Consider the following 17,872-nt stretch of genomic DNA (forward strand, 5'->3'; position numbering starts at 1 on the left):
TCCATCCACTCCATTGAACTGTAGGTTCACCAGGAGATGATAACAATTCTTAAGAGTAGACAAATGTAAAGCAGAATCAGAACGTGGAGCCACTTTACTTTGGGATGGTTCTGCTGGAGTGGGCATTCCGAATGTTAATGGTTACAAGATGCAAAACAAATTAATATAATACTCACAATCTGGTTGAAGTATCTGAAAATGAGCAAAAAACGGTTCCGAAATATTCCTGAGAATCAAATATGCAAAGTATTCCTCTCTGTGAAGTGCTGGTGCCGATGCCGAAGGAAAAGTAATTCTATGTCAGGACAGGAGGCTCCGATTATGCTTTCTCATTTCTTTAATGAAATGCTAAGCAGCCAATAAAAAACAGAACTACAAATCCCATGAATACTTAGGAACAACCATAGAGTATACACTATATAAGTTCCAAACACTAGTCCTTCTTCCTCTTTCTTTGCTGCTCCGCAGCCAGTTAAGTCTATTTACCTTATACTGCTTATATTGCTGTTGTGGCTCTTATTATTGTTGTTGTTCATGCACTTGCCTTATCTTGCGCTGCTTTGTGATACCTGCGCGCGGCTTGTGTGTGCTGTGTTCCGGTCCGCCCTTAGGTGTGCCGGTAATCTTTTCTCGTCCGTTTGCGGCGTGTTTGTTGGGAGCGCGTTGCTCGCCTCCCAGTGCCTGGCCGCTTGTGCCGGTCGCTTTCAGTGGAGCGGGAGCAGGGGTCCGCGGTTCGCATTGAGAGCGCGAGCGCTCTCGAGCCGGTGTTGTTCTGTGGCTTTGCAGCGTCGCGCATGCGCGCTGCTTTATTTCCGGCTCGAGGCTTTTTCTTCTCACGTCCTCCTGCCGGTTGAGTGAAGGACCGCCGTTTGTCTGCGTTCAAGCCCACAGCCCTGAACTTTTGACCCCACTTGACGCCGGAGCACAGGAAAGTGCTTCGGTTGTATTATTCTTGTGCATAGGCTCTGCCTAGAGTGTTTTTGTCGGCAGGCTTATCTCCCTCCACATTCAAATTATTTTTTCATTGAGTTTTACCTCAGTTTAAGCCTGCTTTGGGGTTCACACTCCCCCTTTACTGGTATCTCAGATACTCCATATTTACTACAGTCTAGTGGGCATTGACTTTTGCATACTGTTGCAATGGCTGAGTATTATGACGCAGATGAAGACTGTTATTATGATGAGGAGGAAGATACTTCTCTTGAATATGACTTAGTGGAGGAGTTGGATAAAGGTGTTCAACTTTCAGTTAACAAGGCACTGGTAAGGGCTATTAATCCCCTAAACGCCATCTTAATGAATATGCAATTCAACAGGGCTGGTTGCCTCCTTCTCAAAAATCCGCAACGTCTCCTGGTAACCCTCACAAATTAGATTTTCAGAGACTGGCGAAGGTTTTATCTTCAGACAAGCCCAAATCTTCTGCGTCTCTTTATGCGGAGGAGTCCGACCATGGTCAAGCCTCTTCAGGTCATGATTCTCCTCCTAAAAAGCGTCTCCGCAAGGAGCATTTTGTTGACGCTCTCGAGCGTCCCCCCCTTCTCAATTTCGAACCTGAGGACATTGTCCATCCAAATTCCACGTCATGGCTGCCCGCTCCAGCGGTGGCGGCTTATCTGGAGGCGCATGTTCGCCAACCCTTTGAGGCCCCTGTCCGGGCTCAGCTTCGCTCTGAGTGCCCGAGACCTGACCTGGCAGACCATATTGCTGAAACCCCGGAGGTGGACCCTATGATGGTCACCTACCTTAAAAAATATTCTAAAGACCCCAAGAAAGGCCTGGACCGCTCCTGGCGGTCTTGTCAAGACAAGCTAATGGACATGTTGGGTCCCCTATCCAAGATCCTGGACCTAGGTTTCAAGGCCAAGGAAGCCTCGGCGACAGTTAACCCTGACGAACTCATCGAATGGGCACAGAGGGCCGTCTGCATGTTTGGGAACGTTAATTGTGCCATTTCAGCAGAACGTCGTCGATCCATTCTCCTGAAACTGGATCCAAAGTTAGCGGAGTTGGCCACCTCTGAGGCAGGTCCAGAGGCGCAGGGCCTTCTTTTTGGACAACCCTTCCTGAAGGAGTTGACTAAGTTTGTATCTGCCTTTAGCGGCATAGATAAAGCACAAGCTTCCTTGCGCCGGGCCATGCGTCCGGTTTTCACCAAGGCCGGACGACAAAGGGGACGGTCGTTCGGCCGTGGATCTCAACAACAGTCCCAGAGGGGTGGCTCGCAGCATCGTGGTGGCCAATACGACTCTGGCTACTCCACCCGCGCCAACTTTTATCCTTCCAGAAAAGGAAAAGGACAATACGGCAAGGGACGTTCCGGTGGCCACCAAGGCCAATATCAAGATTCCGGAGCTACAGGTGAGCTTAATTCAGGCATGCGATGTAATGTTGGGGGGCAGAGTGCAGTTTTTTCTGAACAATTGGCGCATGATCTCCAACGATGCTTGGGTGTTAGAAACCGTTCAAGGTTTCAAGATCGAATTCTATCATCCAATTCATCAAACCTGTCTGCCGACCCCTCTACTTTTTTCCAGTCACTCTCAGACTTGTCTTTCGGAAGAGATCAAGGTGCTCCTCTCCAAAGGGGCGATTGTTCCTACCCAACGCCATCCACGGGGCTTTGTCAGTTCAGTCTTTCTGGTCGAGAAAAAAGGAGGCGGGTCTCGCCTAGTTCTCAACCTGAAGGACTTCAACAGCGGAGTGATCTACAGGCACTTCAAGATGGAAGGTATCCATCTTCTGCGGGATCTCCTTCGGGAAGGAGATTGGATGGTCCGTCTGGACCTGAAAGATGCTTATTTATCTATCCCGATTTACAAGCCCCATCGCCGGTTCCTACAGTTTCAATGGCTGAACCAATGGTACGAATATCAAGTTCTTCCATTCGGCCTTTCGTCAGCACCATGGTGCTTCACGAAATTGCTGAGGCCGGTTGTAGAGCATCTTCGTTCCAGGGGGGTCCGTTTGATTATTTACCTGGACGACATTCTTTTCCTGGCGGATTGCCCTCTCAAGCTTCTGCAGCACCTGGAATGGTCCATCATTCTCTTGCAGTCTCTGGGTTTTCTAGTCAATGTTCCCAAATCGGTTTTGGTTCCCACTCAGTCTATCGATTTTCTGGGGTTTCAAATAGATTCTTTGACTTGTCAGCTTCTTCTACCCAATCAGAAGCTCCGTTACATCCGGAGAGAGTTGCCATCTGTTATTTCCAGACAGACTGTGTCACTGAGGTCGTTGGCACGAGTGGTAGGTCTTTTAGCGTCCTCGATACAGGCGATTTTTCCAGGCCCTCTTCATTACCGGGCGATGCAACGCCTGAAAATTCAGCATCTTCGGAAAGGTCTCCGCTATTCAGATCAAATTCCTCTCTCGGAGGATGTGCGGATGGAGATGCAGGGGTGGCTAGACCACATGGAGGCCTGGAACGGTCGAGCCCTGTTCGGGTCATCTCCGGAACTGGTAATCGAATCGGATGCCAGTCGATGGGGTTGGGGAGCCCGTTGCGGGTCAGTTTCGACAGGAGGTCGTTGGTCTCCTCAGGAGTTGTCTCTCCATATCAATTGCCTGGAACTCCTAGCGGGTTCCTTTGCGATTCGGTGTTTCTCCCCCCTACAGGCGAATTGTTGCATTCTTCTCAGGATGGACAATGTTTCGGCAGTCCGCTATATCAACAAACTGGGCGGGACACGGTCCAAGATATTAGCGGAGATTGCCAATGATTTTTGGCATTTTTGCCTCCACCGGAAGATCACAGTTATTGCAGAGTATCTCCCGGGCCGCGACAATCAGGTTGCGGATTGGCACTCCCGACATCTTCGGGACTTCAGCGACTGGAGACTTCACCCTCGAGTCTTCCGTGCCATTCATCGACTTTGGGGCCAGTGTCACCTAGATCTTTTCGCCTCTCGCCTCAATGCACAGCTTCCCCGGTTTTACAGCTGGAGACCGGACCCCTTAGCACTGGCCACGGATGCTTTTCTCCAGCAATGGCCGTCGACTCTATGTTATGCATTTCCCCCGTTCATGATGCTTCCCAGAGTCCTTGCTTACACCAAACGATTTCGAGCGGAGCTGATTCTGATTGCTCCCTTATGGAAGGCTCAAGCGTGGTTCCCGGTTCTCTTGGAAATGTGCTGTGCTCCTCCTCTCCTTCTTCCCCCGAAGCGGAATCTATTGCTGGATCCCCTCGGAGATCCGCATCCCCTCATTCTCGCCGGCACTCTCCAGTTGCTGGCATGGCGAATCTCGGGGAACGTTGGTCAGTCCCAGGCATTTCTAGCGACGCTGCCACCTTCATTAGTAACGCCTGGTCTCCCAATACCCACAAGCGGTATCGAGGAGCCTGGAAACGCTGGAGTGATTGGTGTGTTCAACGGGAGGTTGATCCCGTTTCAGCGGATATCAGTTTAGTCATTAATTTTCTGACCTCTCTGGCCACTTCTGGCTTGGCTTACAGAACCGTTAGTAGTTTTCGTTCTGCCATTTCGGCGGGCCATATCCACGTCGATGGTAAACCTGTTGGTGAACACCATTTGCTTTCCAAACTCTTGAAAGGTATTCGCCTCGCGAAACCTCCCACACCGAAATATGTCTCTTTGTGGGATGTTTCGATTGTTCTGAAATTTTTGGAGGCCTGGCCTACTAATCTTTTGTTGTCCCGCAAACAGTTGTCTGCAAAGCTGACCATGTTACTGTGTCTTGTTTCTTGCAAACGTGTTTCGGATATTCGTGCTCTAGACCTTGCGGGTCGCTGTTTCACCCCTGAAGGTGTTACTTTCACTCTCTCTAGGAGGACTAAAACCAACACCTCCTCCATAACGTATCCTTCTTTTCCGGATCACTCCAATCTTTGTGTTGTCCAGTGTTTGAAGGATTACGAGGTGAGTACTGCTTCTTTACGCACTGACATGCAGGGTCAGTTGTTGATCGCCTTACAAAAGCCTTTCCGTCCTGTTGCACCGGCTACTCTGTCTCGCTGGGTGCGCTGGCTCATGTCTGAAGCGGGCATCGATGTTTCTGTGTTTGGGGCACATTCTGCTAGGGGAGCAATGGCCTCAAAAGCTTATTCCATGGGTGTTACTCTATTTGACATTATGAAGGCCGCAGACTGGTCTTCGGATTCTGTTTTTAAACAATTTTACTATAAACCAATTGTTAGTATTGCTTCTGTTGTGGTGGACAAGCTTTAAACAAGCATAATCGGAGCCTCCTGTCCTGACATAGAATTAAAAATTTGCAAACATTCGTGACAAGAATTTTCAATTCTATTAAGGACTAGGAGGCGAGGATTATCCCACCCTATTGTTACTATGTTGCATTATCATGTATTGTACAATATTGCATACTGTTGCAGTTGTTATTTCCTTGTTTCTTTCCCCCCCTGATCTACTTTGATTATTTTTCTACATTATTCGGATATTACGGCTATATGTCTTTTGCAGGTTCTGACCAGAAGTGATATGGTTATTGTGCCTCGAGAGTTTCCTCTTCCTCCTTGTTCACGGACCCAGGATGCCTCCATCTTCTGCTACAGGATCCTTTGGATTTCGGCAGCTTGTTTGGAACTTTTATTGTTACTGTACCTGGGATTGTTTTTTGATGTGGATCTGATTACCCAAAGAAAGAGGAAGAAGGACTAGTGTTTGGAACTTATATAGTGTATACTCTATGGTTGTTCCCAAGTATTCATGGGATTTGTAGTTCTGTTTTTTATTGGCTGCTGAGCATTTCATTAAAGAAATGAGAAAGCATAATCCTCGCCTCCTAGTCCTTAATAGAATTGAAAATTCTTGTCACGAATGTTTGCAAATTTTTAAATATCCAAAATGGCGTCACGCCGGGGTCATGACCAGCACGATGACGTATGAGCACTGGGTCACGTACCCTAGTGACGCGAGATCTGAGGCCCAGAACACCGGATAGGAAGCAGAATGGCAGCTCGAGAATCTTCAGCGTTCAACTTGAACCAAAACAACGCGCATGAGTGCTCAACTGCCAATATGCAGGTGCTTTAGGCTGGTGGAAACACGAGGTAATTTTTAAGAAAATAAACAGTACTATACGATCCTTAACCATCCGCTAACCCATAAACATCGGGAACAGCGTAGATGCAGGTTTTCACGATTTAAAGATTAATCACCTCCCCGATAGCCAGAATGACTTTCATTTGAGGATACAAATAATCCAAGTAGAATTACTTCAGCGTGGATTCTCCGAGGTTGCCACTCCTCGTCATCAATTTTGAAGTAAAGAGGAAATACACGTGTAGTTTCCAAGATGATTTATTGACAAGCTCGGGACTGCCAGGTAGAAAGGTGATCACAAGGAAACGGCTACACAGCAACTGAACCAGTGTAACATTCTAATCTCACTATACATGTATGCAGAATGTGGAACACAGAACATTGTACATGCATTCTACAATCTATTAAAGACATCACTACAAGAGGCCAAACATCCCTGTTGAAAGCACTTGACTGTCCAATGATGCATCGCATACTCCCAAAACCACAATCCTTCCACAAAAGCACCAGGCCAGTGACACTCCATTTCTGGTGACCTGCAGCAGTCCAAAGATTCACATAGGGCCACTCGTTGCTCAAATGGGTGCAACTCTGACATCCATGCTTTCCTCGTCTCCCCTGCCCGACCTCCGCTCGCAGATAGTGTCACCCACAGTGGCGGAATCGTCACTCACAATTACACTGAAACCATGAAAATTTCACACGCAGCATATACCTGTCTGCAACATTAAAGGACTCCATCCATTGCAGTGCTTAATTTGTAAAATATGAAGTGCAGGTGCTCAAATTATTTTTAGGAGGCCACACCCACTTCCATAGACTCCACCCACTTCCACCAGTGGCCCCACCCACTTACTCTAGTTGCGCCACCCACCTCCTCAACTGGCACTGTTGCCTACTTGGGAGGTAATTTTCTTCTTTGGATTATGGCCTGGGAGGCCCAGGCTACTCACTGCACCTTTACTCTCCATCTCCTATTCACCCTTTTTTATTTGCAGATCATTATAACGGTTTACATGAGCTCAAGTTACGTTACACTAGGACACATTCAATTGCTTGATAGGCATGGGCAGATGACGTGATTTGCCCAGAATCACGGGATGTTGAGCCGACCCAGAGACTCGAAGCTGGACCTGGATCCCACATTCCAAAGTGGGCAGATGTGACCATTATGTCACATCCTCTTCCCTTGACAAGGAATCAGCAATGCTCCTTTCTGTCCCCCAGCACTACCACAGTGTACATTACAATGCATTCTCTGTTTTGGTCTCAAGCTCTTCCCAGCTTCTGACCGGATGTCCCAGAGCCCTTCTCAGGTGCACTCGTCCCTCTCCATCATATAAGAAGCGACTGAATCCCCAGGCAGGACAATTCTGCAAATACCACACTGGACAGTGTTGTTAGGCCATAACAAAGGCACACACCCTATATGACAAATACCATAATATGTATCAGAACTGCACAACAAAAACATTAGAGGATGAAAAATGCCTCTCGGCCACTATTAGACATAGATGGGACACAGGCCCTTTCTAGCATCCAGTTAGAGATGCACTTGTGCAAATACCATGTCACAAACAAAACGTTCCTTAAAGCATCGCAGGTTTCATTTTGTACTTTTTTTGTGTGTTTCCTATCATAACATTAATTGCTGTTTTTGAGTGCAAATTCTAGGCCAGCCACGCATTGCAATCTGAAGGCCAATCGATGCGAAAATGCAGAGCTAACTTTTTAGGGTCAATAAAGATATGTTTGCTGCATGAGCTTCTGCAAATGTTAAGCTTTTAAACATTTCTGCTGACAGGATGAACATAGAGAAAGATTCTGTACCGCCTGACCTTGTCTGAAAAGTTGAAGTGGTTTCTCAAGGCAGACTCATATTTAGATGGCATATGCAATATTTTAAGAATACCTGTTTTAAAGTCAGCTAGTAGTGTCAAAGGTCAGAAAGGGAGCAGAGGGCACAGTTACTTGTTCAGGCCTAATGTTTAAACTGTTTTAAACAATTAAGTAAATAAAACATATACGCAAGCAACCTTCTAGGGTGGTGAAGACACAGAGAGGAAAATTCAACTAGGAAGCCAGACATGCTCAGCAATAAGTATCGCCCAGGAGTTACCAGCCCATTCCAACACCACACAGATCTTGCATACATTCTGACATTTTCCTAAGCTACCCAAGATGTTCTGTGTTTGTCTCATACCAAATCGATCTGTTGTTTTTAATCCCTACTACTCCCTGGCCGTCTACTCTATGAACTTGTTCAGCATCTGTGCAGCATGTCTGGCTGACACCATAGTTTAAACACCTACAGACGAAAAATGCGGGGCTATTGTCCAGTGCCCACTGGACACAATAATTAGGTAATATTACCTCAAACAAAAAGAGATGTGGAGCGGGAAAGTATCAAACATGCTGCCATGGTAAGGGACAAACCCTCATGGGTCAGCTGAGCCAAGGGGTGTAATGTTGCCTTCATTAGGAGAAGTGTTTTAAAAGAAGGATGCCCTCTATTCTCCTAGGCCTATGCACAGTGCCTTTTACAGCATACATAGTGTGAGCAGCTAATGTCACATTTCGGCATTGCCTTTCTTACTCATCTGTGTTCCATCCTTTAAGAGTTCGGACGCAGATCATTGGTAACATGCTGACGCTGACTAGGTTCAAATCACCTACAAAATGATCCTTAATCTAAACCCTTTGCAGCTGCTATGCCGTTGAAGTGCATTGTTTGCCTTAAGAAAGTGGTACAATACTAGTATGTTTGGACAACAGTACTCATACATGCTCTGAAATGCGAGATACCGGCTTTAGTTATATTTGAAAAAATTGGATTAGTACACATTATCTATGGGTTAGATAGCAGCATCTTGGCATGCAGGTTAATTCACAAGTTTATGCCATGGTCTTGGAAAAAAGGTAATTTTTTTTTTAAAGAATAGCTTCAGATAAAATAGTTGATTCTTTATAAGATACAGAGTGACCGGAAACTGATGTTCTACCTGCAGAAGAGACAGAAAGTCGAATTGAATGAACAAATGAGACCTAATATCCTTAACCACATCGCTGCTGTGGTTATTTTTCCCCTGTGCTGGAAATTGCCATTTTGCTGGTGTCATGACGAGCTCAGCTCGTAATCAGCACAGCTCCACTGTGCCTCATAACGAGCTGAGCTCGTCATGAGCATGGAAGGGGTTAAAGTGTTGAATGTGACACCTTGCGTTCACCAATCATCTTGATTTGAACTATCGGAGTCTGTGCTGATGTACAGCAATTAAAAAAAACATAAAATGTAAGATCAACAAAAGGCTAAACATCAACAACATCAATACTTCTTCAGTCTTATCAATGCTCCATAACTAAAAGTGATATGGTCAACTACAGCTGCTTGAAAATAATCCGTACTTACTTACATTAATGACACATGGGGTATTTTTGATATAAGCAATTAAGCAGAGGGAGCGTCTGCCGACAAATAACTGAAGAGACAATTCAATGTGTATTTCGTCTTATAATTAAAGAGTTCACTGATGAAAAACAGTTTTTTGCAACACTTGCGAAAAACATGATGATAAAAACCTCTGAAAAGTATGAAGGGACTACAAGAAATCAGCCTCACATGGAAAGACCATGAACCGAGTGTGTCAAACCCAGGATCAAAGAACAGCAGACTTAAGAGGTCAGTTGTTAAAGGACATTTCTTCAAATTGGCAGCCACATTGTGAGCTACATTAAGGTAGAAACGTAAAGGTTATGAAGAACAGTAGCCTACAGTGACCAGTGGTCATCTCAGCTCCACACTATGGGGGCACAGCTTACCCTCAGGAGGCTATCTCATGTGCTGGCATGAGTTTAACAAACAAAAAGGACACTCTCAGCACTGGAATACCACAGTTTACCTCCATGGGCAAATGTTATTAGATTCCGGCTCATGAGAGACGTACAAGCATTTTTCACTATTTGTGGGAACCCAAAATCAAGACTTATGACCAGACCTAAACAATAACGGCTAATAGTATAACAGTATAATGGTGTCATTATACACAAACCTAGAACTGAACAACATCTAGCTAGCTACATAATACAGTCATGCCTCATTAGGCTGCTCTGGCCGTGGTGTCAACTGGAGACATATTGGAAGATGTGGGTCTCACATACAGAGCACCTGAAAGAGGAGAGGCTTGGAGAATGTCTTCCCTGTCAGTGTAAAAGATGTGACTCCAAACTAGACCCACTGCAGATGTTAGTAATCAAGAGGTCCATTGGAAATAACTTCAATCACTTCTTTGCCTCTTGGGCATTAGAGACAAATATCAATCATCACGGCAAAAATACTGACCAGAGCAGTGAAAGATTCCCATACCAGATGCCATTATCTTAGCATGAGGAATTCAAAGCACTATGTAATTTAACAATTGTCTTTCAGAGGTCACAAATTTGATAACTTTTGCATGGCATAGAAATCAGCAGAAAAGGATACCTCCATGATGGCCTTCAGCCAATAGAACGGCAGAACGCTTCATGCACAGACTCAAAAAGGTGATACTATGGGATCATGTGCAGCAGCCCTCAGTTCCACAGGTACTATGGCAAGCTCAATGGGCATACATGAATATATCGAGATGCCCCTACAGCAAAGTGCTCAATCATAGTAATGTAGGGACGGCTAGTCCGCCCATGTCAATCAACCCCAGTGGTATGCTGCCAGAGAGAATACAGAACTCGAGAGAAGAAGACCGCCACAGAAGGGAAGGGTGCTGGTGCAATGAAGAGGATGGGTTCCAAGAAAGATGCCAAAGTTTCACACAGTTTAAGGCAAACAGTTGGAAGCTATTAAAATGTACAAGCTCCCCCGGACACTGCACACCAGTTCTGGTCTCCTGGAAACACAGGTTATGGACATGGGAGAGATGGTCATCTCAAATAACTTAGTGTATGGTCAGCATGCTGGGGAATGGGCGCCAGCAGAAGCAGAGAAAGAGTGTGTCTTTAAAAAATATCATTAAATTAGCATACCTGGAATTGTGCCATAATTTACCTACCTCACAAGGTTTGCATTTAAAAAAAATAGTCTATGTAGTTATTTTTTTCCCTAGACAGCTCCAATTCAGAGGCCATGAATTTACACTTTTCAGAACAACAAGATTAGAATAATGTTTTTCAAAACCACCCAGGGAGCAGATCTAATGTACAACGAAGTAGAACAGTGTTCTGTAAGGTAGCAGTATGAAAAAATATGATGAAATCTATGAGGAATCAGTTTGACGAACCAATCGCTCCTGCTTCATAGTACAGACATGCTCTGCTTCCTGTCACCTTGCCGCCCCCCCCCCCCCCTCCCTGCCCTGAAACCTCAGCACTCATCATTGATAGCAGCCCTCAATGGCCTCCAGCGTCAAGCTGATTCTCGTACCACAGGCCGCAGGGAAAGAAAGCAGCACCTGGCTTGGGGATGTTCAGCTCTGAGGCCCTCCAGTGCCAGGAAAAGCAGCGGGAGCAATTAGTAACAGAGGGTGCCGCCAATGAGCGATGTGGACATAGCCGCCAAGGTTTCAGATTGGTTATGTGTGACATTTACAGAATTTCTGTGTAACATTTTCAGAATTTCTGTGTAATTATGAGTGACATTCAACGACTATGAGTGACACTCTCTCGCAAGCAGAATCGAACAATAAAGAGGGAAGCATATAAATATTAGAAATTACACCCAGCTGACAACTTTTCAGATAGTTTATATGTGGCATTTCCAAAGATGAATTGCATTTGAGCGGCATTGTAGTTCAAAATGTGTGACACCTTCAGTAAAAGTTTCTCCTAAATGTGACCAAGGAAATAAGTCCATGTAAAGAGAAATATCAATAACTATCCACTTCTGAGCAAATTCCCTGTACTAAAAGGCCAATAGCTGATTTTGCATTTGTAATAAGATTTGTACTGTAGTTAATACAGAATTACTCACTATATTGCTGAGGTTTTAAACTGGTTCAAATGGCTGGTTCTTTGGTAATACCTCAGCCACGAATGTGGCTCTTTGGGGGACGGACTGTCCCTCAAGCTAATGGTGCCTGCTGGACCAGCTGTCGTCACTGAACTCGAGTCAAGCCTCCAGAACAGTAAATCCTGGCATGTAGCTTTGATGATTAGGTCACTCATGACTGCTACGTCAGGCAACAGATCGAAGGAGCATTATCCAGTGTCTGCTGGCCGAGACAGACAGTAATTAAGTGGGGACACTCGCAGGCCCACACGTGCCTCCTCAAAAATAATCATCCACAGCAGTACGACTTCTTATGAATAGCAGAAGAAACAAGACACTGTTTAACCCGACCCCTAATAGGAGAAGCTCCACAGGTTGCAAGTGCTTAAAAATGCAGAGGGAGGCCTGAGACGGCAATGGGAGAGGGGTATTATTAAACAAATAGGCATTTTCATAAAACAATTATAATTTCTACTAACTAAGGGGAATTAATCAGGTTAGCACACATGCTGGGGGTCCGTGTTTGGAGACGTGGAGGGGGCGGACTCACCCAGCTCGTCCTGCTCTTTGATGCTCTCTGAGGCTGGTGTTATCTTAACGCTCGAGTCTTCATTGTGCAATTCGATGACAGGGAAAGGGCCCACAGGTCGGAGTACAGCGTGGTGGGGCCATGCTGCTCTCAGTGACGAGACACACGGAGCCCAGGGGCGAGGGGTCCTCTGCCACCCAGAGAAGCACGAGCGCCCTGCCTCAACCCTTTGCTTATTACAGTGGTTGCTCCATGGGCTTGTAAAGGTAGTCCCGTGGCACTGTGGCAGGAGCAGGCCAGAGCCACTGTATTTTTAATATTTTAAAATGTTCCTCCATTAAGGAAAATTCACGCAGTTTGCCGTTATTCAGGTGAAGTCAGAACAAGGGCAGGAAACGGAAGCGGAGAGGCGGGCGGAATTTAGAGAGTGGGGGGAGGTGCAGTTTCGAGAATGCTGAACTTCCCTGGAGGCTGCGCGGCTTCTTTTAGACAGCAGGGACAGGACGTGATTACAGGCGGAGAGAACGATGTATGTTGCCTTAAGCAGGAGCATGGGTAGGCACTGCTCCCTGCCCTGTGTGCTCTCAGCAGATCCTCCCCAGAGAGGCGGAATGTGCTCATAATAAGGCACACGTACGTGCAGCATCCCATTTGAAATATTTGACGGCTTTTACCGGGAAGACTCGTGTGAACGTAAATGAGTCAATATTGAGGGTAGACCCGGCCCTGAGAAATAAGTGCTGGTGCTAAGCACCGGAAAGCACCGGCACAAATTAAGCACTGATCCATTGTCTGATTGGCGCCAACCCCTCAGACCAGATGTGAGGGACCGCCCAATGGATCACAACCAGCCCCCATCCCGTTCCCCTTATCTGGAACATTCCCCCATTCGGACAGCCTCGTCCCCCCATTACCCCTGTAACCAGACCCGTTGCTACCTCTTCTCCACCTGCCGAAAAGAGTGCCCCCTGCCCCCCAACCCCACAGCTCCTCCGGGTGTGCTTCCGTCTCCACCCAAACCCCAATCAGTGTGGATGCATCTGCTTTCATGAGAACCCCCTGTGTCACACCCAGACAAAGTCCCCTTCTCCTCCTCTGTCCATGCTTTTCCGAGGAGACCAAACAATTTGCCCAGGATCACCAGACGTCGATCCAGACCGCAATCTAAACGCCACTCCCAGTGCCCTAAAGCCAAAAGCTTCACCCAGAAGGCCTGTCGCCTCCTCCCCGGGACCCTGACACTGAGAGAGCGCGCAGGTCACCCGACTAACTAGATAAGCACACTTGGGCCCATAAAATATTCTTCTGACTATATGCTTCTCTCAGGTAACCTACACACTGATATCAGCAATTCAGTTCACCTTTGTTTATTTCCGTGTACCTGACTTACCAATCCTTGAAACAGGTACCTATGATCACAATGGATCAGGGAGCTAGCTGTGGGAGTAAGTAGACAACACAATACAATATACCGTTGAATAATGTTTGTACTCTTTATAATGACCACAGACTCAAGAAGTTTTAAACACCTTTATCTAATCATCATAATCATCATATGGCATGAGCCAAAAATTTACACAGATCAAACTATCTATAACTAGAATTAGAAATATCGTATAGCTATGAATGAGAGTAAGAATCATTTAGAAATCGAAAACAAAGGGAAGGAAAATAAGGAACACACTATTTTAGATCAACAGACTTTCACAATTTCACTAAAGGCGGGTAAAGAAAGGGAATATACAAATCAAAGTAGACTTTTGAAACTTCACTAACGGTTCAGAGGAAACGAAACTTATGCAATTTGATTTATCCAGATGTGCTTATTCTCTATAGGGAGGGTAAGAATGGAACAAACTATATATACAAAACGATTTAGTATTTGACTAAAGGTAGGTAGGAAAAGTGGAACATGCTAATACACAATATTGCATGAAAATCTCATTTATAGAAGACTGGGGAAGAAAAAGGAACATATGCAAGTATACTTTAGTCGGGACGTTAGGAAGGAGGTTTAGGAAAGACAAATACCCACATAGATTATAATTACCTAGAATAGATTGAAGACTAACCCTGGCCACGGGTCAGTTTGGAAAAGACGGGAAAGGACCCTCAAGGACTTAGGTTGCCAGTAGGCGAAAAGGTACAGCTCATGGACAGTCAGGACAGGATAACCCCAGGATTTTGATCAGGACCGGGTTCACCAAAGAGTACGATCAACAACTGCAGCTTCGGTTGCAACGCCTGCGCTACTCCCTCTCTGCAAGGAATACCCCCGATTGGGTTCTCGAATCTCCCAGCAAAGTGCTTCGCCAGCACTTAAGGTTTCCCAAACCCCGACTGAGTCTGTGGAAATACGGACAGAGTGCTCCGCAACTCTCTGTATCAGTCACCTATAGAGTACGTTGGGTCAGTGACAGGTCAGCTATTCGGACAAGTCGGACAATTTCTCTAGCTAAACCTAGGCTAGTTATACTGTTTTTCGGGTCAGTGTACCACCCCCCAATGTTGCAAGTGAAAGGATCCCCAAGTTCTGATTGGACAAAGGAGGAGGTAATGTCATCACACCACCTTCATTTTAGACTATCTCAGGCTTAATATTCAATTTTCGTACCCACCCCTTAAATTCTAGCTTCCCATGACATACGATTTACAGTGAACAATAGAGTATACATAAGTTAATACAATTGTATCAAAATTAGGTACAAGTCAGCTTCGTCTTTCTGGGTTACAGGTCGATTCCCAGGAGCATCTTGGCTTTGGCTGCCAGCTGGCTGGGTTCCACTGCTGCAAGGTTCATTTCCCTCATCTCATGACAAGTTCCATACGGGCTCTTCAAGATGGAGTAGCAAGCGCCTCCCAGGCCCAAAGAATACGATACATGAAAAGTAAGCGAAAACAATTTAGAAACACAGAATAAAAGGTTACACTGTAGACCATGAAATGGCTTTACAATACCCCTTACTTTATAATAACTTTTGCATTAGGGTAAGTGCAGAACAAACAGCTTTGCAAAAGTGGCAATGCAAGCTCGGAGCATATGAGAAAACAGAGCAGCCTTCTTTAAGTGCATTGCGCATGAGCAACAAATTCCCACCAGAACCTCAAGTGCGTCACATCACGTGGTTATGACCGACGCATGCGCAGTCTAAATTCCTGCTTAGTAAACACATAAGCAAGCTTCACTGGGACACCCCGTGTAGTGTAAAATGTGCAATATTAGTAAGACAAACAGATTGATTACAGAGTTAAGGTTATTTGAGGTTCTTGAATACAAGCAAGTCGCGTAACGTGCGATTACTTGCTCCATCAACACTATCTGCCATTGCCTGCCTCAACAACACTGTGCTCCTGATCCCCCCTCCGCATGAAGAGCACAGTATGGGAATGTTGCTTGTTTTGCATTTCCTCAGCTTTTTCTTGGATTATTTGTATTCATTGTTTACAATACTTAGGTTCCAGTCTTGCCCTATCTGGGCATAAATTGCATTTCCAGTGTTCTGCAAATAGCTGAAAAGCCTGACCTTGGGTGTTTGTGGCCGTTCACCAGTAGCATGTGACACAACAATTGATGTAGTACCAGAATAATGTGCTGCATGGCTAAACACGTATAAGTTCCCAAAGGCGAGACCTATTGGCAATGCCAATGCTTGTTTAAACTGAATTTATCAGATTTTCAAGCTGATCTGTCTACTGAAAATCTGATTTTCGTAAACTTGCAGCTCTACTTAGCTTAGTTTAGCTGTACTCAATAAATACATTTAATAAAATGTATACAAATTGAGTTATCCCACGAGTATTCTGCATTAGCAGCAAGCAAACGCATAGGATGTGGTGCACCAGAATGGTATTAACTGGAAAAGACAAAACTGGGAAATATATATGCACCATGCACAGTGTCAGTATCTGTGGAAATATTTCACATCCTGGCACAGCTTAAAAAAAAGGGTGTGGGTAAACATGTCCCCCTGCTCTGCACCAATTAAAGTCATTATTTGATAAATTAACAGTCTCATTAGACCTAAACACAGTCATATTCCTGTGTAAGGCAATAAGTAATGCTAATAATACTTGTGGAATCTCACAACCCACCAGCTTTTTCCATAATCTATTCTGTACGATCCTTTGAAAAGACATGCTGGAATAAAAATTCACAGAGTATTGCAGTACTAATATGCTATTGCATTTCCAGCTAGGAAAGGTTGAGTGCCAAATGATGAACAGTCAAGCTCTTTTTATGGAAACTTGCTTTGATAATTGTGAGAATTGCACAGACTGCCAACACTACAGACTGGGTAGGAAATCGAGTAAATCATTTCTCTGGCATCTGTAAGAACCATTTGAATGTGCAACGTAATGCCGCGGTATTTCTCCCGCAGGGAATCACAACGCAGTCGTTACAACGACCACGTTGTGATTCCACATACCATTACTCCGCAAGTCAGAAGAACGACTTGCGGAGGGGGGGCGCTGGATGTTGGAAAAGTATAATTTACTATTCCAACTCCAGTCAGTGCGGACACTAGGGAAGGTGTTGGATTTTAAATCCAACACCCCCCCCCCCCCCCCTCCGCAAGTCGTTGTTCCGACTTGCGGAGTAATGGTATGCGGAATCACAACGCGGTAGGTGTAACAACTGCGTTGTGATTCTCTGCGGAGGGAAAAATTTGCGGTAAACGTTGTTTACCGAACCATTTACCTTCAGTAGCCTGTTTTTTGTGTGGTGCTGGAACAAATTTGAAAGGGAGGAGGCTGGTCAAAGACATAAGCGTGCTAAAATCAAAGGTCCTGGTTCACCAAGGTAAATTACAGTTCTGAGTAAGTTTACTGCTTTCTGGCTATTCACAAAATCAGAGTGTACATTTCCTCGAAAAGCGTAACTTTCATGTTTCCACCAAATTAAAGGGCTCGGGTTGTAAACCTTTAAGTAATTTACACTTGTGAGTAAGGTTTCTACTTTTTGGCTATTAACAAAATGTATGTATGAATTACAATTTTGGAGTAAATTTACACTCAGATTTTGTGACTTGCCAAAAAGTAATAAACTTACTCAAAAGTGTAAATTACTCAAAAGTGTAATTAACTTGGTGAATCGGGCCTATAGTATTGCTTTGAACAAATGAGTGTAGCAAATGAGCAATGCCCCTGCAGTAGAACAGTGGGGAAAAGGCAGTTTGAATCACATATTTATCGATTTGGTGGTAAGTCATATACATATGCTATAGTACCATATGCTTATTTATAGTGAGCACGTTATCCATCAAAATGGTTTGTGATGTTAATAATTTACTACTGGAAAGTCAACTCAGATTCTTAGTTAGGAGGTCCTGCATGGGTCAA

The sequence above is a fragment of the Lissotriton vulgaris genome, chromosome 2_1 (genome assembly GCF_964263255.1).
Source record: "Lissotriton vulgaris chromosome 2_1, aLisVul1.2, whole genome shotgun sequence".
NCBI classification, from domain to species: Eukaryota; Metazoa; Chordata; class Amphibia; order Caudata; family Salamandridae; genus Lissotriton; species Lissotriton vulgaris.